We start from the raw sequence: 24,920 nt of genomic DNA on the forward strand, positions 1-24,920 counted from the left end.
TGTGAATTGTGTGCGCAGTAGCCGCACGTGCATCAACAAAGTAGTGCCAAGCGTGCGCCTGTGTCATAAGTAAAGGGCCGGCTGGCTTGACCGTTAAAGGGTGCTGTAACCCCCGAAAGTACACTCCAGTCCAAACCAAAAACAAATTATTTTCTGTGTTTGTGAATTGTGTGCGCAGTAGCCGCACGTGCATCAACAAAGTAGTGCCAAGCGTGCGCCTGTGTCATAAGTAAAGGGCCGGCTGGCTTGACCGTTAAAGGGTGCTGTAACCCCCAAAGTACACTCCAGTCCAAACCAAAAAAAAAATTATTTTCTGTGTTTGTGAATTGTGTGCGCAGTAGCCGCACGTGCATCAACAAAGTAGTGCCAAGCGTGCGCCTGTGTCATAAGTAAAGGGCCGGCTGGCTTGACCGTTAAGGGTGCTGTAACCCCCGAAAGTACACTCCAGTCCAAACCAAAAAAAAATTATTTTCTGTGTTTGTGAATTGTGTGCGCAGTAGCCGCACGTGCATCAACAAAGTAGTGCCAAGCGTGCGCCTGTGTCATAAGTAAAGGGCCGGCTGGCTTGACCGTTAAGGGTGCTGTAACCCCCGAAAGTACACTCCAGTCCAAACCAAAAAAAAAATTATTTTCTGTGTTTGTGAATTGTGTGCGCAGTAGCCGCACGTGCATCAACAAAGTAGTGCCAAGCGTGCGCCTGTGTCATAAGTAAAGGGCCGGCTGGCTTGACCGTTAAGGGTGCTGTAACCCCCGAAAGTACACTCCAGTCCAAACCAAAAAAAAAATTATTTTCTGTGTTTGTGAATTGTGTGCGCAGTAGCCGCACGTGCATCAACAAAGTAGTGCCAAGCGTGCGCCTGTGTCATAAGTAAAGGGCCGGCTGGCTTGACCGTTAAGGGTGCTGTAACCCCCGAAAGTACACTCCAGTCCAAACCAAAAAAAAAAATATTTTCTGTGTTTGTGAATTGTGTGCGCAGTAGCCGCACGTGCATCAACAAAGTAGTGCCAAGCGTGCGCCTGTGTCATAAGTAAAGGGCCGGCTGGCTTGACCGTTAAGGGTGCTGTAACCCCTGAAAGTACACTCCAGTCCAAACCCCAAAAAAAATTATTTTCTGTGTTTGTGAATTGTGTGCGCAGTAGCCGCACGTGCATCAACAAAGTAGTGCCAAGCGTGCGCCTGTGTCATAAGTAAAGGGCCGGCTGGCTTGACTGTTAAAGGGTGCTGTAACCCCCAAAGTACACTCCAGTCCAAACCAAAAAAAAATTTATTTTCTGTGTTTGTGAATTGTGTGCGCAGTAGCCGCACGTGCATCAACAAAGTAGTGCCAAGCGTGCGCCTGTGTCATAAGTAAAGGGCCGGCTGGCTTGACCGTTAAAGGGTGCTGTAACCCCCGAAAGTACACTCCAGTCCAAACCAAAAACAAATTATTTTCTGTGTTTGTGAATTGTGTGCGCAGTAGCCGCACGTGCATCAACAAAGTAGTGCCAAGCGTGCGCCTGTGTCATAAGTAAAGGGCCGGCTGGCTTGACCGTTAAAGGGTGCTGTAACCCCCAAAGTACACTCCAGTCCAAACCAAAAAAAAAATTATTTTCTGTGTTTGTGAATTGTGTGCGCAGTAGCCGCACGTGCATCAACAAAGTAGTGCCAAGCGTGCGCCTGTGTCATAAGTAAAGGGCCGGCTGGCTTGACCGTTAAGGGTGCTGTAAGCCCCGAAAGTACACTCCAGTCCAAACCCAAAAAAAAATTATTTTCTGTGTTTGTGAATTGTGTGCGCAGTAGCCGCACGTGCATCAACAAAGTAGTGCCAAGAGTGCGCCTGTGTCATAAGTAAAGGGCCGGCTGGCTTGACCGTTAAAGGGTGCTGTAACCCCCAAAGTACACTCCAGTCCAAACCAAAAAAAAAATTATTTTCTGGGTTTAGCCGCACGTATATATCAAATCGATATAACATAAATGGAGGACCAAACTTTCTCCGATAAAAATAAAATAGAGAAAGATCAAGAACCACTTCCTCCTAGTGCTGAAGCTGCTGCCACTAGTCATGACATAGACGATAACATGCCATCAACATCGTCTGCCAAGGCCGATGCCCAATGTCATAGTAGAGGGCACATACAATCCCAAATGGCAAAGTTCAGGAAAATGACCTTGAAAAAGACATTTAAATCAGCTGAAGAGAAACGTAAACTTGCCAATATGCCATTTACGACACGGAGTGGCAAGGAACGGCTAAGGTCGATCCCTAGTATGTTCATGACTAGTGGTTCAGCTTCACATGACGATGGAAGCCCTCCTCCCACTAAAAAAATCAAAAGAGTTAAGCTGGCAAAAGCACAGCGAAGAACTGTGCTTTCTAAGAAGATATCACAAATCCCCAAGGAGAGTCCAAGTGTGGTGGTGGTTGCGATGCCTGACCTTCCCAGCACTGGACGGGAAGGGGTGGCTCTTTCCACCATTTGCACGCCCCCTGCAAGTGCTGAAAGGAGCACCCACAGTCCACTTGCTGATATGCAAATTGAAGATGTCACTGTTGAAGTACAACAGGATGAGGATACTGGTGTAGCTGGCGCTGAGGAGGAAGTTGGCGAGGAGGATTCTGATGGTGATGTGGTTTGTTTAAATCAGGCTCCGGGGGAGACAGTTGTTGTCCGTGGGATGAAAAAGCCCATCACGGTCATGCCTGGGCAGAAGACCAAACATTCCACCTCTTTGGTCTGGCAATATTTCTATCCAAATCCGGACAACAACTGTCTTGCCATATGTACCATATGTAAAGGTGAAATAAGTAGGGGTAGGGACGTCAACCACCTAGGAACATCCTCCCTTATACGGCACCTGCAGCGCGTTCATAAAAAGTTACTGTCAAGTTCAGAAACTTTGGCTAAGACCGTAAGCAGTCCAGGGACACCTAAATCCCGTTGTCCTGTTGTATCCAAGCGCCTGCAAACCACACCGTCAACTCCCTCCTCGTCAATTTCCTCCTTAGTCAGGATCGGAAGTAGTCCTGCAGGCCATGTCACTGGCATGACTGACTCTCCTATCCGGGATTCCTCTGGAGGATCCTGCATTGCTACGCCTACTGCTGCCGCTGCTGCTGTTGCTGCTGCTGGGAGTCGTTCATCATCCCAGAGAGGAAGTAGGAACACCACTACTTTTACTAAACAATTGACCCTCCAACAGTCCTTAGCGAGGAGGATGAAGTACGACAGCAGTCATCCTGAAGCAAAACGTATAACTGAGGCCTTGACTGCTATGTTGGTGTTAGACGTGCGTCCGGTATCCGCCATTAGTGCAGTGGGATTTAGACAATTGATGGAGGTAGTGTGTCCCCGGTTCCAAATCCTGTCTAGATTCCACTTCACTAGGCAGGCGATACCGAGACTGTACAGAAACGTCAGAAAAAGTGTCCTCAGTGTCCTGAAAAATGCCATTGTACACAATGTCCACTTAACCACGGACATGTGGACAAGTGGAACAGGGCAGACTAAGGACTATATGACTGTGACAGCCCACTGGGTAGATGTATCACCTTACGCAGCAACAGCAGCAGCGTCACCAGTAGCAGCATCTCAGAAACGCCAGCTCGTTACAAGGCAGGCTACGCTGTGTATCACCGGTTTCAGTAAGAGGCACACCTACGACAACCTCTTAGAGAAACTGAGGGAAATCATCGCCCAGTGGCTTACCCCACTTAGACTCTCCTGGGGATTTGTGATATCTGACAACGCCACCAATATTGTGCGGGCATTACATCTGGGCAAATTCCAGCACGTCCCATGTTTTGCTCACACAATAAACTTGGTGGTGCAGAATTTTCTGAAAAGCGACAGGGGCGTGCAGGAGACGCTTTGGGTGGCCCGAAAAATTTCTGGCCACTTTCGCCATTCAGCGACTGCGTGCCGAAGACTGGAGCGCCAGCAAACACTCTTGAACCTGCCCCGCCATCACCTGAAGCAAGAGGTTGTGACGCGGTGGAACTCAACCCTCTATATGCTTCAGAGGATGGAGGAGCAGCAAAAGGCCATACAAGCCTATACATCCACCTATGACATAGGCAAAGGAGGGGGTATGCACCTGACTCAAGCGCAGTGGAGAATGATTTCCGTGTTGTGCAAGGTTCTCCAGCCCTTCGAACTTGCCACACGTGAAGTCAGTTCAGACACAGCCAGCTTGAGTCAGGTCATTCCCCTCATCAGGCTTTTGCAGAAGCAGCTGGAGAAAGTGAAGGAGGAGCTAAGACGGAGCGATTCCGCTCGGCATGTGGGACTTGTGGATGAAGCCCTTCATTCGCTTTGCCAGGATTCCAGGGTGGTCAATCTGTTGAAATCAGACCACTACATTTTGGCCACCGTGCTTGATCCTAGGTTTAAAGCCTATGTGGTGTCTCTCTTTCCGGCCGACACAAGCCTGCAGAGGTGCAAAGACCTGCTGGTGAACACACTGTCAGCTGAAGCGGAACGTGACACGTCAACGGCTCCTTCTTCATTTTCTCCCGCAACTGGGGCTGCCAGGAAAAAACTTAGGTATCCTAAGCAACCCGCTGGCGGTGATGCAGGGCAGGCAGGACCAAGTTTGGACATCTGGTCCGGACTGAAGGACCTGGCAACAATTTCTGACATGTCTACTGTCACTGCATATGATACTGTCACCATTGACAGAATGGTGGAGGATTACATCGGTGACAGCATCCAAGTAGGCATGTCAGACAGTCCATACCTGTACTGGCAGGAAAAAGAGGCAATTTGGAGGCCCCTGTACAAGCTGGCTCTATTTTACCTGAGTTGCCCCCCCTCCAGTGTGTACTCCGAAAGAGTGTTTAGTGCAGCCGGGAACCTTGTCAGCGAAAGGCGTAGGAGGTTGCTTCCACAGAATGTGGAGAAGATGATGTTCATCAAAATGAATTATCAGCTCTTCCAGGGAGACCAGCCTCCAGAAGGTACAGAGGGACCTGTGGTGGTGGATTCAAGTGGGGACGAGTTAATACTTTGTGAGGATGAGGATGTACACACTGAAGAGGGTGAGGAATCGGTGGATGAGGAGGATGAGGATGACATCTTGCCTCCGTAGAGCCAGTTTGTGCAGGGACACATTAATTGCCAGCTTGTTTTGTGGGGGCCCAAACGAACCAATCATTTCAGCCACAGTTGTGTGGCAGACCCTGGCGCTGAAATGATTGATTTGTTAAAGTGTGCATGTCCTGTTTATACAACATAAGGGTGGGTGGGAGGGCCCAAGGACAATTCCATCTTGCACTTCTTTTTTTTCTTTGCATTATGTACAGTTTGGGGCCTAGTTTTTCTAACTGCCATCCTGTCTGCCACTGCAGTGTCACTCCTAGATGGGTCACGTGTTTGTGCCGCCCACTCGTGTCGCTTAGCATAGTCATCCAGCTACCTCGGTGCAACCTTTTGGACATGAAAACACTATTGTGAGGTGTGAGGTGTTCAGAATAGACTGGAAATGAGTGGAAATTAAGGTTATTGAGGTTAATAATAGCATAGGAGCAGAGAAACCAACAAATTCTGTGATTTTAGCTGTTTTTATGCTTTTTAAAAAAAAAATACAGATCCAAAACACAAAACCCAGAACCCAAAACACGGAAGGGTGGTTTTGGCAAAACCAATCCAGATCCAAAACACGAAGAAAGATCCAGATCCAAAACCAAAACACAAAACACGAAAAGTGGCCGGTGCACACCCCTAGTGCATATACAGTCAGGTCCATAAATATTGGGACATTGACAGAATTTTCATATTTTGGCCTCTATTCACCACCACAATGGCTTTGAAATGAAACAAACAAGATGTGATTTAACTGCAGACTTTCAGATTTAATTTGAGGGTAATTACATCCAAATCAGGTGAACGGTGTAGGAATTACAACGGTTTCTATATGTGCCTCCCACTTTTTAAGGGGCCAAAAGTAATGGGACAAACTAAACAATCCTAAATCTAACTTTCACTTTTTAATACTTTGTTGCAAATCCTTTGCAGGCAATTACAGCCTGAAGTCTGGAACGCATAGACATCACCAGACGCTGGTTTCATCCCTGGTGATGCTCTGCCAGGCCTCTACTGCAAATGTCTTCAGTTCCTGCTTGTTCTTGGGCATTTAGCCTTCAGTTTTGTCTTCATCAAGTGAAATGCATGCTCAATCAGATTCAGGTCAGGGTATTGACTTGGCCATTGCATAACATTCCACTTTTTAGCCTTAAAAAACTCTTTGGTTGCTTTTGCAGTATGCTTCGGGTCATTGTCCATCTGCACTGTGAAGCGCCGTCCAATGAGATCTGAAGCATTTGACTGAATATGAGCATATAATATTGCCCAAACACTTCAGAATTCATTCTGCTGCTTTTGTCAGCAGTCACATCATCAATAAATACAAGGGAACCAGTTCCATTGGAAGCCATACATGCCCACGCCATGACACTGCCACTACCATGCTTCACTGATGAGGTGGTATGTTTTGGATCATGAGCAGTTCCTTTCCTTCTCTTCTCTTCCCATCACTCTGGTACAAGTTGATCTTTGTCTCATCTGTCAATAGGATGTTGTTCCAGAACTGTAAAGGCTTTTTTAGCTGTTGTTTGGCAATCTCTAATCTGTTCTTCCTGTTTTTGTGGCTCACCAATGGGTTGCATCTTGTGGTGTACCCTCTATATTCACTCTTGTGAAGTCTTCTCTTGATTGTTGACTTTGACACATATACATCTGCCTCCTGGAGAGTGTTCTTGATTTGGCCAACTGTTGTGAAGGGGTTTTTCTTCACCAGGGAAATAATTCTTTTATCATCCACCACAGTTGTTTTCCGTGGTCTTCCGGGTCTTTTGGTGTTGCTGAGCTCTCCGATGCGTTCTTTCTTTTTAAGAATGTTCCAAACAGTTGATTTGGCCACACCTAATGTTTTTGCTATCTCTCTGATGGGTTTGTTTTGATTTTTCAGCCTAATGATGGCTTGCTTCACTGATAGTGACAGCTCTTTGGATCTCATATTGAGAGTTGACAGCAACTGATTCCAAATGCAAATGTCACACCTAGAATCAACTCCAGACCTTTTACCTGCTTAATTGATAATGAAATAACGAGGGAATAGCCCACACCTGTCCATGAAATAGCTTTTGAGTTGATAGTCCCATTACTCTTGGCCCCTTAAAAAGTGGGAGGCACATATTGAAACTGTTGTAATTCCTACACCGTTCACCCGATTTGGATGTAATTACCCTCAAATTAAATCTGAAAGTCTGCAGTTAAAGCACATCTTGTTTGTTTCATTTCAAAACCATTGTGGTGGTGAATAGCGGCCAAAATCTGAAAATTCTGTCAATGTCCCAATATTTATGGACCTGACTGTATATCAATCACCATAACATAAATAGTAAAAATTCCCACAATTTATTAAGAAACAGGACATAAAAGACAATTCTTTAAAGTTTTAAAAACTGTATATAATCACTTAGATTTAAAATTGAAAAAGAGGACTGGAAAAATAAATTAAAAAAAAAGGGTTAATGCTTATCTGAATCCAACAAAGTAATCAATAGTTCAAGTGGCAAGATAAAGGAGCTCCCAACGTGTTTCGTCCTTCCTGGACTTCATCAACGGGATAGTGCACCAGTGGGATATCACCAGATGTATACCCCTTTATTGTAGGGACTAATTAGGGTTAATTGCACCTCACTTCCAGTTCCAACCTCTCTTGACTTTGCCCTCTCATTACAGAGTGAGAGAACCGACATGCCGATCTAAATACTCATGAAGTGGGTGTGTACCGGTGTAACGGCTAAATATAGATGTTAGTATTCATATCCATTATTGCAATATTGGTCCAGCATATAGGTCCTGGCCTCACTTCCACCCATCCATGCGGCCCATGTTGTGTGTCACTTCCGCCCGATCTTCATGTGTGACCTCTGGCTTTTGCATCCGCCAGTGTCTTGTGTTGGCATCACTTCTGCCCTGCCCATGTGATCCCATCCAAACACTGCATCCACATGGTATCCCTCACTGCGCATGCGTCCCCGGATCCGGGCACCATCTTTACTCCTCCCAGCATGTATCTTCTAAGTTATATCCACCCACTTCGTGCGTTCTTAAAAAAGATACTTTCTTGGTATTTTTTAGTTCTTGAAAAACAGTTTAGATGCTCAAATAACTAGATAGTTCAAGGAAAAAAAGAGGCATTAGTCACCATATATATTGAAAAATTCAATACACCCTTCCTTTTTTATAAAGATACAGTAATCCTTTCTTAACCTAAAACAGGTTCTGCTGGTGATATTAATAGCAGAACCATCTATTTCAGGGGAATCGGATGACAGAATACAAGAGTCCCATTCAGGGAAACAACGGGATAAAAACAATATGTATATGAGCCTAGTAAACACACATTCAAAGAAGAAAAAGCAGAGCATATAACCAGGTGCACTCTTTGGATCAATATTATAATTTTTCTATCATTCTCTGTCAATTAATATATACATTTCAATACAACTTTATTAATTATGTTCTTTAAAATAATGTGTTTGAGAAAAAGGCAAAATATTGTTTAAAATCACAGATAGTATAGATAATAAGATAGTGAAAAAAAAGTATTAGAAAGGTGCTATTAAAATTCCCTTTCACCGCTGGTCAAGTAGTAATGTTTTATATGTTTTTTAGTAACTCCATATATCCAATTTCGATATCTCTGGTGGAATAAATGGCTGTATGTTTTAAATATATTTTTCACTGTATTATTTTAATCATATACATTGTATTCTTATTGTATCATATATTTGTACATATATGCAGTCAGTGGAGTATTGTGTAAATAGAAAAACTGTTGTGAACCAGTTAATTACCTAATGGGCACATTGTACTATAAAGTATCAATGTTTTATATCAATTAAAGTTTGCCATGCTACAGATCTGGGTCCAGATCTTGCAGTGGTGTATTCAACTTGTGCACAGATATATTACATGTATCCCCAGGGCTGGATCCCCTTATATAATTACTGTCTGATCTATGTATGACTCAGGGGCTGCTGTTCACATATGCCATTCACATACTCTCCAATCCACTATTATGGGATCAATATGTCTGTAAAGTTATCACATCTATAGTGTTTGTCACTTCAACCAGTGGCTATTCAGGAAACGTCGATGCGCATTTCGCCAGTGGGCTGCTTTATCAAGGCAGTGCAACCCAAGTCTCTCATGTTCCCGGTTTAAGTACCCTTGTCATTGCTCTCTTTGGTTTGTTCAATTCTGGCTTATCACTTCAGGTCTGATAGGTCCATTTGAAAGCTGCTGCTATTTACAGGAGATGTTATTACTCTGTCTGTGTGCCTGTTTAACTGATACATTATGATTTCATTACATCAATTATCTCTTTATGTTGCATTATTCTGGCATACCCTCCATGGTGTCATCAACTTAATATCATTCAGTGCGGGTCTGTAATTCACAACGGGAATAAATGTTGTCATTATTTGTAATGCTTCTTAACCTCTTAATTACTATCTTAATTGTTATAACCCTATTCTCTATATATAAATCTTTATAAATGTATATCTTTATATATATATATATATATATATATATATATATATTCCTTTGTGTAGTCAATCATTGTCATGTCATTTATAAGTTATATTATTGTCAGAATAGTTTTGCTTTAATAATTTATGAATATCTATTATCTCCTATTACCGTATATATAATTATCCCCCGTTAAATTGTATCTAAATTTATGAGATAAAACTAAAACAAATCCAAAACATGTCTTTTGAGTTTCTCTAATAGTTTAATATATATTTGTATTTATTATAAAAGATTTCTCTGTGTTTATTTCTTATATTAGAATAATTTCTCATATACAGTATTATAGTGCTTACTCTATTATTATTATTATTTATATATAGATATTACTTTTATTACCATTCAACATAGGTGAATCATAAAGTGAAAAAAATTTAAAATATTAAAAATAAATACAATGGTGTAAAATTGTGAAACAATGTGATATTATTCCTAGTATCTATTTACCATCTAAATATTATTACCACCTATCATAATTTCTATTTTTATATTTATATGTATATAACAACAACCCATTCAAAGACAACATTGTACTCTATAAAAGATATATAGCTGACATAATAATTATATGGGAAGGATCAGAAGAGTATTTTAATCAGTTCTTACTACATATTACAAATAACAACAAGAATCTCAAATTTACATCCAATTTTAAAGCTGTGATTATTGAATTTTTAGATCTGATTTTAATAGGGGAGGTTGATAGAATTTTAACAAGGAATTTCATTAAAGGAGTAGACACTAACAGCTACTTACATTTTAAAAGTTGTCATCTAAAATGGTGGAAACAAAATATCCCATATTCCAAATTTCACAGACTAAAGCGTAACCGTAGTAATATTGACACATGTGAAGAACAAATTCAACTGTATACAGACAGATTCTGAGAAAAGATATTCCTGAACATCTCCTGAATGAAGCAGTTGAACTGGATCATAAAGAACTGTTGAAATATAAAGCAAATAAAGACCAGAAGAGAGAACTGAGGGCCTGATTCAGACCCGCTCGCTAGCACGACACTACACTAAGCACAACACTAAGCACAACCCAGTTATGTGACGCTTAATATGTACAACCATGATATGAGGAAAGGGAACACTCCCATGTTCTGAGTAGATTCCTTCTTATAAGAGTTTCCATTACCTCCAGAGATTATCTTTTGGGAAGGAGCTTTTTGGATGAAGCAATTTTCATGCCCCATTGGTGTAATGGTCTCTAAATATAACCAATACATTAAAGAATAAATCCAACCTAAGTGGACTTTATTGATTTACATTATAGGGTAGCACCCAGTGAAAGCTCCAGAGATGGGGCTGCAGCACAGTCCAAGATTCAAATAGGGGAGCTACACCAACTGCCAGTGAGTCCCGGCCGGTGATCTTTGTCAGATGCACACCCATAGCATCGGGTGGCATGCTGCAGTGCCCACGGTATAGATTTGCCACCAGGCCACAAGTTGGTTGCAGCTTGAGGACCGGGAGCCATGGAGACTGGATACAGTTGCAGCATTTTCTATTTGCCACCGGCCGCCAGCCAAACGCGGCTTGTGGACCCATAGCCAGATTGGCTGCTGGTCAGCAGGCTGCAATTGGCTTGCGGCCAGTAGCAAATACCAAATACTGCCGCTGTGTCCAGTCTCTATGGCTGTAGGTCCGCAAGCTTCAACGGCCCAGCGGCAAAACTATACCAGTGCACCATGCCACCTGATGCTCCCTGCTGACAGGCAGCTCTGGAATGCCATTCCCGATCACGTAATTTTTCAAGAGAATTTCAGGAATGGCATTCTAGAACGTTCCGGGAGAAAAATACCCCTTTATATATTATGTGAAGGTTTGGGGATAGGATCTAAGGCAATACAGGCATAAAAAAATATAGTTTTAACAAAAATACTTAAACCAAAGGGTTGTCAAGGCTAGACTTCTCCTTCTCAAATGGATCAACTCCGACAAACGAGATATGAAATTTAAACACAAAAAAAGGAAAACATATGTGAAGTGATGCTAAAATTGACACAAATCAAAATTTCTTCTTTGTGGCTAAAGAAGAAGGTGATGAAGATATAATTTTGATCCAAAGTGGATATCAGTCAATCAAGTTAGGACAGGACCTCACCACCACTAGTTTTATGGATGGGTCTACCATAAACTCACTTGATAAGTGTGTTGGGAATGTGTATAAAGGTTTCTTTCCATATACTTCACCGTGTGTCAAAAGAAGGCATAACACTTCTTAACACAGTTCTCAATAGTAATTTATTCCAAACAACAAATGATGAAACAAAAAATGGGCACAAAAGTTCTCCTTCTCAATTGGATCAACTCCGATAAATGGGATATAAAATCAAACACACAGAAAAAGAAAACGTATGTGAAGTAATGCTAAAATTTACACAAATCAATATTTCTCCTTTTGTGCCTAAGGAAGACGAGGGTGATGATGATATTTCTTTGATCCAGAATATATATAAATTAGAACAGGACCCACCACCACTTGTTCCACCACTAGTTTTATGGATAGGCATACCAAAACTTCACTTAATGAGAATGTGGGAGATATGTATAAAGGTTTCTTTCCATATAATTCACCATGTATCATATGAAAGCATAATGAGTAGGCATACCCCAACTCAGATGATTAAAAGGTTGAGATCCACATATAAAGGTATCTTTAGAATTCTTAATAAAATTTCAAATGATCGATGTAAAAAAACTTCAATGGTGATATATTCCAAGCAACAAATAATAAAACATAAAACAAAAATAGGCACAATCAAAGGGGATTTAAAATCCACAGCAGAGTCCATAGTCAAATATTGATGGAAAAGAAGCATAAACTGCGATATCTCCATTTGCAGGTAAAAGGTCCAGACTTTAACCTGTGTTAGATCTATTGCGTACCTCAAGAATAAAAGTCCAGGTCTCTCTGATTTTCCTAAAGGTTGCCCACAGTTCTCAGCACCAACGCCGTTTCGATGCTCAATGGATCTTTATCAAGGTGTGATTAGAGAGTCGGCCAATGCTTGTATTTATACATCCATGCCGGAAGAGATGTCATGCAATCGTATCTGCAATGCATTGTGGAACAAAAAAAACACAAAGTGTCTTTAATGGCTTAATTCTAAACAAACATGCAGTTGTGAAAATGAAAATAAACCTCTACACAGCGTCCACCAAGGGACCTATAGTTGGGCGCATGTACAGGGATTAAATCATGTGTTTGAAAGATGTGGGAATGCGAACCGGATGTTCCGCGTTCCACGTGCGTTCCAACGCTTCCAGAAATATGCACCCTGTAAACTGGGATGATACATATGGTGTGAACTAATAGTCTACCTTACCTTAGAGATGCGGAACGGAAGTTATGCGTTCCACTTACCAGAGGTGCACTGATCTAAATCCTAATAGGGGAATTCCGCATTCCATATGCATTCCACCTACTGGAAGTGTGTTGGAATCTAAAGTTCCGGTGGCTACAATTGACATAATTGGAGTTTAACACTGTAGTATTTAATCTTTCTGATATTCCTTTAGGTGCACCAGAATTGAATCTTCTAGCAAAAGGACTGACATTTGGACCCACGTGCAGAAATAGTAATTTTGAGAAATCTATTGACTTACTGTATATAGATTTGGCAGAACTATGAGGTTAAAATAATTCTACACTTGTGATTCAGCCCCAGTAAGCATAAGACCTTTAAGAAACCCTTAACATTTGATCCACCATCAACAAATGCTAGTATAAAAATGTAACTCAGATTAATGAACCATGATATTAACTCTATTGGTATCTCTAAAGCTTATGACAATGTATCATCGTATCATCGGATGAAAAGAAGGTGTTGCAGACACTGAGAGATAAAGTGCATATTGTTATTAGGCCAGCCGATAAAGGCGGGGCCACTGTAGTCCAGAACTGGACAGACTATGACTCTGAGGTAATGAGACAACTCGCAGATACGGATGCTTATAAGAGAGTAGGAACTAACTTTATCCCAGAGTATGTGAAGTAAAGCTAAAGCTTATGACAATGTATCATCGGATGAAAAGAAGGTGTTGCAGACACTGAGAGATAACCCTGAACCTACTTAGATGTACACAAATCTATTCGCAAACTGACATTAGCTAAATATAACCATAACCAACCAAGTATCAAACAAATAGGAGATTCCAAATACCAGCATACTGACCTGAAACCTACGTTCAAGTTTTACCCCCAACTTCAGAGGACACCTGGTTGACACCTTTGAAAAATTGGTCACAAGGGATGTAGACAGGATTAAGAACAACAACAGGGGTGGTACCATGAATATCACTAGAGCTGAAAAACAAGCTATAAGGGAACTTAGTGAGAACAAGAAAATAACAATCAAACCAGCAGATAAAGGGGGGGATCGTAGTGCAGAACACCACTAATTACGATCTAGAGGCAGATAGAATCTTACAAGATAGTACTACTTACGAATTACTAACTACAGATCCCACAGAGAAATACCACAAAACTTTAAAAAATCTACTAAAAGAAGGACTGACACAAGGGATTTTGACACCAAAAGAACACAATTACCTTAATATACAACACCCGATAATTCCGGTGTTCTATCATCTGCCTAAAGTGCATAAGAATATCACACAGTCACCAGGATGCCTGATTATATCAGGTATAGATTCAATCTCATCCAATGTATCTAGATATATTGATACATTCTTACAGCCCTATGTAAAGGAACAAAGATCCTATATAAGAGACACAACAGATATACTGAGAATCATCTCCAGTATTGAATGGGGTGAGGACCTGTGGCTGTGTACTAGTGATGTTACATCTTTGTACATAGTTATATGTCATGACCAAGGCCTAGAGGCCATACATCACTATCTAAGTATGGACGAGACTCTAGAAGAAGAACAGGCTCAATACATTAGAAAAGTCATACATTACATATTGAAACATAACTACTTCTGGTATGGGGGTCAGTTCTTCTGACAGATCACAGGGACCGCGATGGAGACTAGATTTTCGCTGAGCTATGCGAATCTCTTTATGAGTTACTGGGAGGACGAGAACATCTGGTCTGGGCATGGCTATGGCGCAAATCTAGTCCTCTGGTGGAGATTTATTGATGATGTGTTCTTCATTTGGAGGGGAGACAAGCGAACACTTTGAGAATTTCTGGAACATATCAATAGTAATCAATACAACCTGATATTCACCACGGAGTACATCAGAACAACTGTGAATTTCTTAGATCTGACATTATACATTGAGAATGGTGAATTACACACTGAGACATACATGAAGCCAGTAGACGTTAACAGCTACATTTTATCAAGTAGCGTTCACCATAAGAACTGGTTTCTAAGTATACCGATCAGTCAATGTACCAGAATCAGGAGGAATTGTACTAAGATAGACAATTACCACACCCAAAGTCAGGGACTTAAAAATCAATTATTAGAGAAAAAGTACGATGAACAGATGGTAGATCAAGCACGTGTAAAGGTAGCAGAGATGGAGAGAGACACACTGTTGGCATATAAGGAGAAAGCTAAGGATGAAGCGGGTAACATGTACAAAACCGCATTTATCACACAATACAATCAAGACTCTAGGAAACTTAGACAAATCTTAGGGAAATATTGGCATGTATTGTTAGAAGATGATATCCTATCAGAAGTGCTACCCAATAAACCTAAGATCATCTATAGGAAAGTGCAAGATCTAAAACAAAAACTGGTTCGCAAACCACATCAAACCTGACAGAACCGTACAGACTACCCTACACCAAACTACAATCAGGGAGGGTTTCTATAAATGCGGGACCTGTTAGAATTGTAAAAATGGACAAACAACTACAAAGAGAATAGGGGATTTTATGTCAAATTATACCAAAATCACGTATAAAATCAAACAACACATCAGTTGCCACAGTACAGGGTTGATTTACCTGATAGAATGCCCATGTGGCCTACAATACATAGGCAGGACTACACGCAAACTAAAAATACGTATTTCAGAGCAGATCAGGAATATAAAGAAGGGCTTGGAAACACACAACTTATCATTGCATTATAAAGAGAAGCACAACCAAAACCCATCAGGTATGACATTTATAGGGATATCTATGATAACAAAAAATTGGAGAGGAGGTGACTTTGAAAAAACACTAAACAGAGAGGAGCTGAAGTGGATCTTCAACATAAAAACCTTTAACCACATGGATTGAATCTGGACAATGAAATTAAGGCAGTGATAATGCAATAGTGAGGTACACTACACCTTGACCCATTGACCGATCCTGCAACCTTTCTAATATAAGGTAGTAGCACAATTATTATTTTTTTTTTCATTGAGTATATACAATGGCCATATGGCCATTATAATTGACCAGCTGATTTTCATTAACACTCCAGTGGTTTATAGTTTGACTGTTGGAATGTAGTATACATTAAATATGGATCCCTTAACCAAGATGGCCACTGAGATCGTATGAGCCACATGATCCCACTTTCAAAATGGCGACCGCAATATTGCCCACTAACACTAATGCTATGTACAACAACCAAGATGGCGCATTAAATCCATCTATAAAAACATGATCACATCAGACAGAGCGCTACACTATTCCCTGAGGAAGGCCTGGTAGGCCGATACACATTGGAACCCTGCAATCCACAGGTCTGCAGCCAGCTGTATTCCTCAGTGTGTACCGGCAGATACACGCTGCAACCCAGAGGCAGAGCGGAGGTCAGACGGCGAGGAGGAGAAGACTGGAGCGGACCACTCTCCTGGAGGAGAGTGAAGAAAGACATTGAGGGTAAGTTGTGCACCTGGGGGATACGGGACGCCGCCCCACCAGACACAGCGCCGATACCCAAACTTTATAATAAGACAATTTTTTTGCTGCAACAACCAAGACTTTGAACAACCCCCCTTATTTCTTACCCACCTATTCCCCTAGCCAATACTACAACCCTGGTCAGCAAAGACATTACGTGCACCCCGACCAGCTAAAACTCCCACCTGATACTCTTGAATAATCCCAGTCATTTTTAAATCCCTATACTTCACAACAGTTTATAGACCACAGGAGCAGTGATAATTACATTTTTATTTGTCTATATAAATAAACACACTATTTTTCTACGATTATACGCTGACATTGATTTCCATAATTAGATATATCTACCATTAGTGCGGACTACCTCTATACCCTTTGTTGACTGAGAGATAATCTGCATATTGTGATTAGGCCAGCTGATAAAGGCGGGGCCACTGTTGTCCAGACTATGACTCTGAGGTAATGAGACAACTCGCAGATGGATGTTTAAAGAGAGTAGGAACTAACTCTATCCTATGCTTTAGTGCATAGATGGGTAGATAAAGATCTGCATGGCTTCTTGACAGTTGATAAACTATGATTCCTCATCCTGTATACCCTTCCAAAATACACAAAACCCTAGTCAGACCCCCTTGGAAGCATTCTACAACCAATGGTCTGTGAAGGAAGAAGCTATATCCGGGATACTGGGGATTTCCTACAGCATTTGAAGGACATTGGCCGATTAACAAGGATGTCATTCTTGCGATAACGGATGTCAGTTTGCTATAAACAGTGATCCCTCATGGAGATAAGTTGGCAACTTTGAGAGGCATTAACTAACAGTGGCTCATCAGTTGGTGTACTATCGAAATTCCTGATTTAATTAGCTACCCTGGTACTATACAATAATAATTTGCATTATAAAGATGCATTCTATATACAGGTAGCAGGAACAGTGATGGGTTCTAACCTGGCACCCGCATATGCGATTTTATGTATGGCAAGGTATGAAGAAACTTATATTTTCCCTAAATATGACCAATAGATAGTCTTTTATCGTTGATTCATAGATGATATTTTTATCCTGTGGAGGGGCACCATTGAGACATTTGAGGATAAGGTTACCAAACTGAATTCATTACAGAGTCCCATCAAATTCACCCATCAAGCCAATATTAGGGTCATTAAATTTCTTGACGTGAAGACTATGAATAATGAAGGGATTTTCACCACATCTCTTTATCGTAAACACTGATCGTAATATGGCCTTTTTAACTACCAGTCATCATCCACCTGCTCTTAAGGATAATCTGCCAATCTCACAGTACTTACGTGTCATGCGGATCAACTATAACCCGGCCACCAGAGAAGAGCAGTTAGAGGAGATGACCGCTAGATTCCTGGAGAGAGGCTATAATAGGGTGAAGTTAGAGGGATGTCTGACTAAAGCACGTTGTATCTATAGGAGGCAAAACAATGAGAGAATAATACAGCCCTAAGAAAAAGCAGCACCTTATCTAAACTATAAAGTTTGATAAAAGTTCATATAGTACATCGAAAGTTTTGAAGAATCATTGGCACATTATCGCATCTGATCAATCACTTCCGTTTAAAAATTATGATTCCCCCTACGAGGGCATACAAATGTGGGCCTAATTTGAAACAATTATTAATGAGATCAACCCTGTATCTGAGAGAGAGTAAAACCATCCCTGAGTTAATGATGCAAAAACCGGGTAGTTACTCATGTGGGAGTTGTATCACCTGTGCATCTATGTTGACTGGACCAACATTCCCACATCCACATACAGGCAAGAAGATTATCATCAAGTACAAATTACATTGTACGATGGATTTTATAATTTACTATCTCACTTGCCCATGTGGGTTGTATTATTTGGATCTCACGTCGAGGAAATTTAGAGAGAGGATGGCCATCCATAGGGCCTCTATACATTCAGCTAGTTCAGACAAACTGGCTGTCAGACATTTACTTCTAAAGGGCCAGCAAGTGGCGAGCCTCAAATGCAAGTTAATTCATTGGATTCCACCACTGATCCTTGGGGGTGACAGGACATTGGCCCTGAAGAAACGTGAAAGCTTCTGGATCTATACATTGGACACTGTGGCACCTCGAGGGCTCAATGAGTACAATCCCTTGAACATATTTCTCTGAGTCAGTGGTATTTTGTAGGGCGATGGTACCTTGAAGCTGTGCACTTTTGGGTCATCTACACTGGTGTCTCAAAGCTGTGGGCTGTTGTGAATGAAAAAAGAATTGTCTTGTGTCCTATTCAGATAACTCTGGGTGAATTTGTGCATCGGTGTCTACCTTCTCTCTTTCTCTCTCTTTTTCTTTGTGTTTTTTTCCCTGGTGTTTTCCTCACTTGTGTCTACTTTTTTCGCCTGCACCGACTTTGGTGTAGGATGCTACATCGCCTTTTCTGTTGAGTCTTCATGTGAAAGATGATACATGGTGTGTGGCTTTTCTTATTTCACTTGTAGCATATCATATTTCATATACTCGGTCTAAGGCATATCAATGAAGGACTATAGCCCCCATATCCCATTATCCTTCCTTTATCATCCAATTGTTGAATATGTATTTTCTTATATATATTTTTTTTTATCTACTTATCTCAGTATGTTTGTTTTCTAACAGGCTTTCTTTCTACCCTGCAACACAGGCTCCACATATCAGCGTTGTATGTTTATTCAGGTTGCCGTGGTGAATTAACCATTAGATCCCTATTTTGGACAGGTGATTTCTCTAAATAGCTTTGTTATATCAATGATAAATTGATTATATCATATTGTATTATACTGTTATGCATATCCACCTGACTACCCCCGTGTATCTAATGATGCACTCAGTCTGTCCCCATGGTTACCTGCGGAACAACTCCCAGTTGCTCCGTGAAATGCAGGAGACTCGCTGAGAGGCGAGGAGGGCTATGATTACTTCCGCTCTGACTGGTACTTGAGCTGTTAGCGTGTGTTGAATTTTAAAATTGAATCTTAAAATAAACCTTTTAATACATTCCTGCCTATAAACCTCTAAGATTCACCTGCCTAGAACCTCTAAGACAAAACCTGCCTATACCTTCTAAAACCACAAGATGTCGCTAATTAGCGCTGTGTTTGATTATACCATTAATGAAATACTGAGACAGTTGAATAGCGGTCCAATGCACTAAAGATTATTATTCAGGTAAAAGTACAGATGTTACAACGCTATGATCTAATAATGAGCGCAAATAAATTGTACAAACAGTAGGTCATAAGGTACAGTTAATATACATAAAACGGTTATTAAAGATCAAAATACAATGAGCAATATGAGACAGAGAGACAGAGGACAGTGAGACAGAGAACAGAGAGAGAGAGAGAGAGACACATCAAAATACAATGAGAGAGATGTCAATGTCTGCTGAGAGCACATGTTCAAGATGGCTGGTGATGGTGTGTGTGTGTGTGTGTGGGGGTTGGGAATGCTTCCTGCCCTATTGTCCAAACCGCATGGTCTACAGACAAACTCCATTATGAAGCTACCTGCCCTATTGTCCAAACCTCATGGTCTACAAACAAACTCCATTATGAAGAAAACCCACATTAAGTTGTAACTCTGTAAATCATACATCCATCAATGATCACAATTATAATAAAGACAATATACCTATATGACCCATACAGCAATTACTTATGACCATTCAAAGCTGTTATTAATTCAACTTCCTTAATATAACACTGATACCACCCTATGATTACATTCATGAGTATACAACACATACCAAGCCTATCTCTCCCAAGCAGAGATATTGTTCAAGCACATGGGAAGGCCCTAACACACAGCACATGGGAAGGCCCTAACACAGCTCACCAGAGGATCTCAATCAACCAGCATCAATCATTTACAAATATTACAAAAGCTCCATAATCAATCCCTTTCCTGCATGCTGATAACAGACTATTGTACCCTACAGTGTAGATGAAAAGTACAGATTAGATAACATTATATCATCCACTGTATGCTAACACAGACTCATGAATATCCTTAGCAAACTACAAACCACAAACAACGCTAAGCTCATAACAGATTAACACCAAAAATAGCTACAGACACCCAAATAGGCTAAATATTGCACAATTTATACTTAGCTATGTCCCAGGGGAACTGAGACCCATTTTCCATTGTCTTGTGAGAGAGGGAACCTCTCTCTTCCAAAAATCCCTTCTGCAAGTGTCTGCTGGCCTGTGTGTTCTCAGAATGTGCATGCTATGTTCCCACCCCTTTTCACCTGTGAGGTCATCAGAAAGGGAGTATCCTTTTGGTTACCTGAAACTACTGCTAATTAGATTCTAGTCCCAGTTAGCTATCTTTGATTAGACTGGAATAACCAGTCCTTTGGACAAAAATGTAAACAAGCCTACACAATGTCATTGTCCTTTGGTAAGGGTTAGAAATCTGTTACAGGGCATTTATTGGATAATTTCAAATGGATACAAAAGGTCTCCAACCTCCCTTTGCATCCCCCACATGCAAATCTAAGCTGCTATGGCTTACAACATTTCAAATAGTTATTCTCTCTAACATTCATATTTCATAGCCGCATGTTCTGATCTTCATATTGATGTCACCGGAACGCTGTGGAAACAGAGTAGATCAGTACGGTTCCAAACACAGTCCAATTGTCATTTACTAAGCCATAGTTACAGAAAACATTCATTTCTTTATATACTGACATTGCGTTTAAACCAAGTAACAATTAATCTTTTTGCGTTACGGGACCATTGCTTTTAAATGTATGTATGCGGGGAAAACACCACTGCTTTGCTGTTGCTCAAATATAAGTCTGTGGTGATTTTAATGTGTTGGAAAGTTATTTTATGTATTCTGAACACTGTCGGTATGTGTTTGGGGAAGATTGTTAAAAAGCTGTTCGTGCTACTTTTAGCAACTTTGCACTGTGGTTTGTGTACTATGTATTTTTGACAAAATGGCGCTTGTGTAAGCTTTCTTTTCTAAAATGGAGTCTTGCTGCCATTCACAAGATGGCGTCGTGCAGGTTTTCCTGATTGCAAACAGATTCTGTCTTACCCAATTATCCGGTTTCGACACGTGGTGTCCAGAATTTCATGCACACCCATGCTGCTGGCGTTCCTTGTGTCCCCTGGTCCACGGCGATGAGGTTGAGTAGTGGTGTGTCAGCTGCACTGGATAAGGTAAGCTTATTCCTCCTATGGACGCTATGATCAAATGATCATTTGTTTTATCTGCACCTTTGTCCTCTATGGTGGGAAGCAGTGCTATGGATCTATTGTGTATATCGTATAGACTCACTTTAGTTGTAAGTTTCCCAGCCTGGTGACATTTGTTACTGCTCTATTTCTGACTTGATCAGATATACCATAGAGTATCATTGTACCTTCCCCAGCTATAGATATATTTTATGTGTTTTTATGATTTGTATTAATGACTATATATGGACCTTCTTGGCTATGGGTTTATTGCCATTTTCTGTGATGTTAAGGTAGCAACTAAACACAAAAGTTGATTCCAGATTAGGGAAATTTACAATAGACTTCATAATATGGGTTATTATACAGCTGGTAGTGGAGCCTGATAGACGCTGTCACTATTTTTATTTTTTATATTTTTTATTTTGGAATTTCCCTTTATTCTGTATTATTTTTGTTTATTTTTCAAGATGTAATGTGAAATATTGTATTGTGCAGCATATGCAAATGTACATATCTTCGCCAGTCTTGAGAAAGGTTCATAAATGAACCGAAACATCGAAGACACATCTTGTTTTGGCAGATTATGGTTTACAATTATGACATTGATTACAAATTGTGATGACACCTCTGGATGTATTAAATAATATTGAATATTGACCTATTGGTGAGTGCTTCCTTCCAGGAGACTGGATAGTGGATGGATATTTGTTGGATCAGTCATCTGATCTTGGAAAGCACCCCATTGGTGAATTTTTATTTGATGTGAGTGCAGGACACAATCGGATATATATATATACACTAGCTAAAGTACCCAGCATTGCCAGGGTTTAAATGTTCATGTGATGTCATCCAAATCCATCCAGTGGAAGGCCCAGAACAGACTCCTTGGGTCAAAAATCTGCCCATCGCATTCCACCTTGGGGTATGACTGGGACCCCAACCACTCCATTAATCATCCCAGACCAATTGCCACCCCTCTGTGAAGTTTTCATCCAAATCCATCCAGTGAGTCAAAGGTCTGCCCAGCATACACCAACAAGAAGACTGTCTGGGACCTCAACCCCCTAGTATGTCTACTAGGATCGAATGTTCTGCCCATGTTCATACACCAATGTGAGATCTGACCAGGACCCTAACTCCCCTAAAACCTGGCCAGAATCCAACTAGACCACCTCACATTGGTTTTATCCTAATTGGTGCAAGAGTGTGTCTTCATGTTATTAAGTTTTATTATGTGATGTTGTCCAAATCCATCCAGTGAAAGGCTCAGAACAGGTTCCCTGGGTCAAAATTCTGCCCATTGCACCCCTCTGTGAAGTTTTTATCAAAGTCCTTACAGTGGAAGGCCCAGATCAAGCTCCCCAGGTCCATCCAGTGGGTTAAAGTTCTGCCCAGCATACACAAATGGGAGGTCTGACTGGGACCTCAACCCCCTAGTATGTCTTCTGGGATCCAATGTTACCATTTTATGAAGTTTTCATCCAAATCCATTAAGTGAAGGCTCAGAACAGGATCCTCCCATAGCAATCCACCTTGAGTTCGGACAGGGATCTCAACCACTCCATTAGGCATCCCAGACCAATTGCCACCCTTCTTTGAAATTTTCATCAAAATACAACCAGTGGAAGGCCCAAAACAGACTCCCTAGGTCAAGGTTCTGCCCATCGTACTTCACCATGAGTTCTGACTGGGACCACTCCATTAGGTATCCCAGACCAATTGCCACCCCTCTGTGTAGTTTTCATCCAAATCCATTAAGTGGAAGACCCAGAACAGGCTCCCTGGTTCAAAGTTCTGCCCAGCGTACACCAACAGGAGGTCTCACCAGGACCTCAACCACCTAGTATGTCTTATAGGATCCAATGGGACCACTCTGTGAAGTTTTTGTCCAAATCCATCAAGTGGGAGGCTCAAATCAAGTTCTACCTAGCATACACCAACGGGAGGTCCGACTGGAACCCTAACGCCTCTAAAACCTGGCCGCGATCTGACTGGACAATCTCACTTGGTTTCATTCCAATTGGTGCAGGGGTGTATTTTCAAGTTATTAAGTTTTATTATGTGATGTCATCCAAATCCATCCAGTGGAAGGCTCAGAACAGGCTCCCTTTGTCAAAGTTCTGCCCAGCATACACCAATATGAGGTCCAACAGGGACCTTAACCCCCTAGTATGTCTCCTGGCATCCAATGTTACACTAACGGGAGGTCTGACCAGGACCCTAACTCCCATAAAACCTGGCAATGATCCAACTGGAGCACCTTGCATTGGCTTCATCCCAATTGGTGCAAGGGTGTATTTTCAAGTTAACCTTTATTATGTGGTGCCATTCAAATCCATCCAGTGGAAGGCTCAGAACAGGCTCCTCGGGTCAAAGTTCTGCCCAGCTAACCCCCCTAAAACCTGGCCAAGATCCAACTGGACCACCTTACATTGCTTTCAGTGCAGGGGTGTCCAAATGCATAACCAGACAGACAGACAAACAAACCAATTAATTTTATATTCCACTCAATACAGTAGCTCTAAATACCTCTTTATAGTAAAAGCGAAAAACTATATATCTGTGGAAGCTACAGGTATACAGAGGACAAATTACTATGAAGTGCTGAGAATCAGGACAGAGAGCATGGGCACCTCACATTAGGACTGCAGCCACACCACCTGGGGCATGAATAGCATTTAGAGTTAGGTTACTCCTTTATCAATATATACAGAGTAGTGGTGAACTGGAGATACCTCCAAACCTGCTGAAGTGATAAGAACAGTGGGAAAGAGACAACAGACTAGACTTCTTCTACCAAATCATGACTTTTGGGAAGCATGTAATAGCCTCATAAGCCCCCATAAAGTACTGGGTGCATATCAAACTATCTGCAAGATTGCAGTTAAACCACATAAAACTGCCATTTTCTGTAGTTTTACTGCAGCACTATAGGTTCCAACATGGATTATTAGGGTGTCGCAGCAGACATCAGATATATCTGCTATAGTCCTGCAGCAAAGCAGTCCCCAGAGTTTTGTAAGAGGCTGAGATCAGACAGCATGTGTCAATCTTGGCCTCGGTATTTTTAGATGGTGTTAGCTATTGTAATCTTTTGACTACAATATCGCAAAGTGAATACCTTTCAGACAATGGCAACTAGCACATTTGTAGCCCGGTGGCTGTGCATTTGCATTACATCAGGTGGGTCATATACTGTACACAGAAGTGGTGACATAGCCGGGACGGCTGGTTATCATGGAACTGTCCTAACAAGGCTCCACTGAAGAGTTCTGAT

Source organism: Taudactylus pleione, unplaced genomic scaffold, assembly GCF_031769625.1.
Source record: "Taudactylus pleione unplaced genomic scaffold, aTauple2 ptg000774l, whole genome shotgun sequence".
Classification (NCBI taxonomy): Eukaryota; Metazoa; Chordata; class Amphibia; order Anura; family Myobatrachidae; genus Taudactylus; species Taudactylus pleione.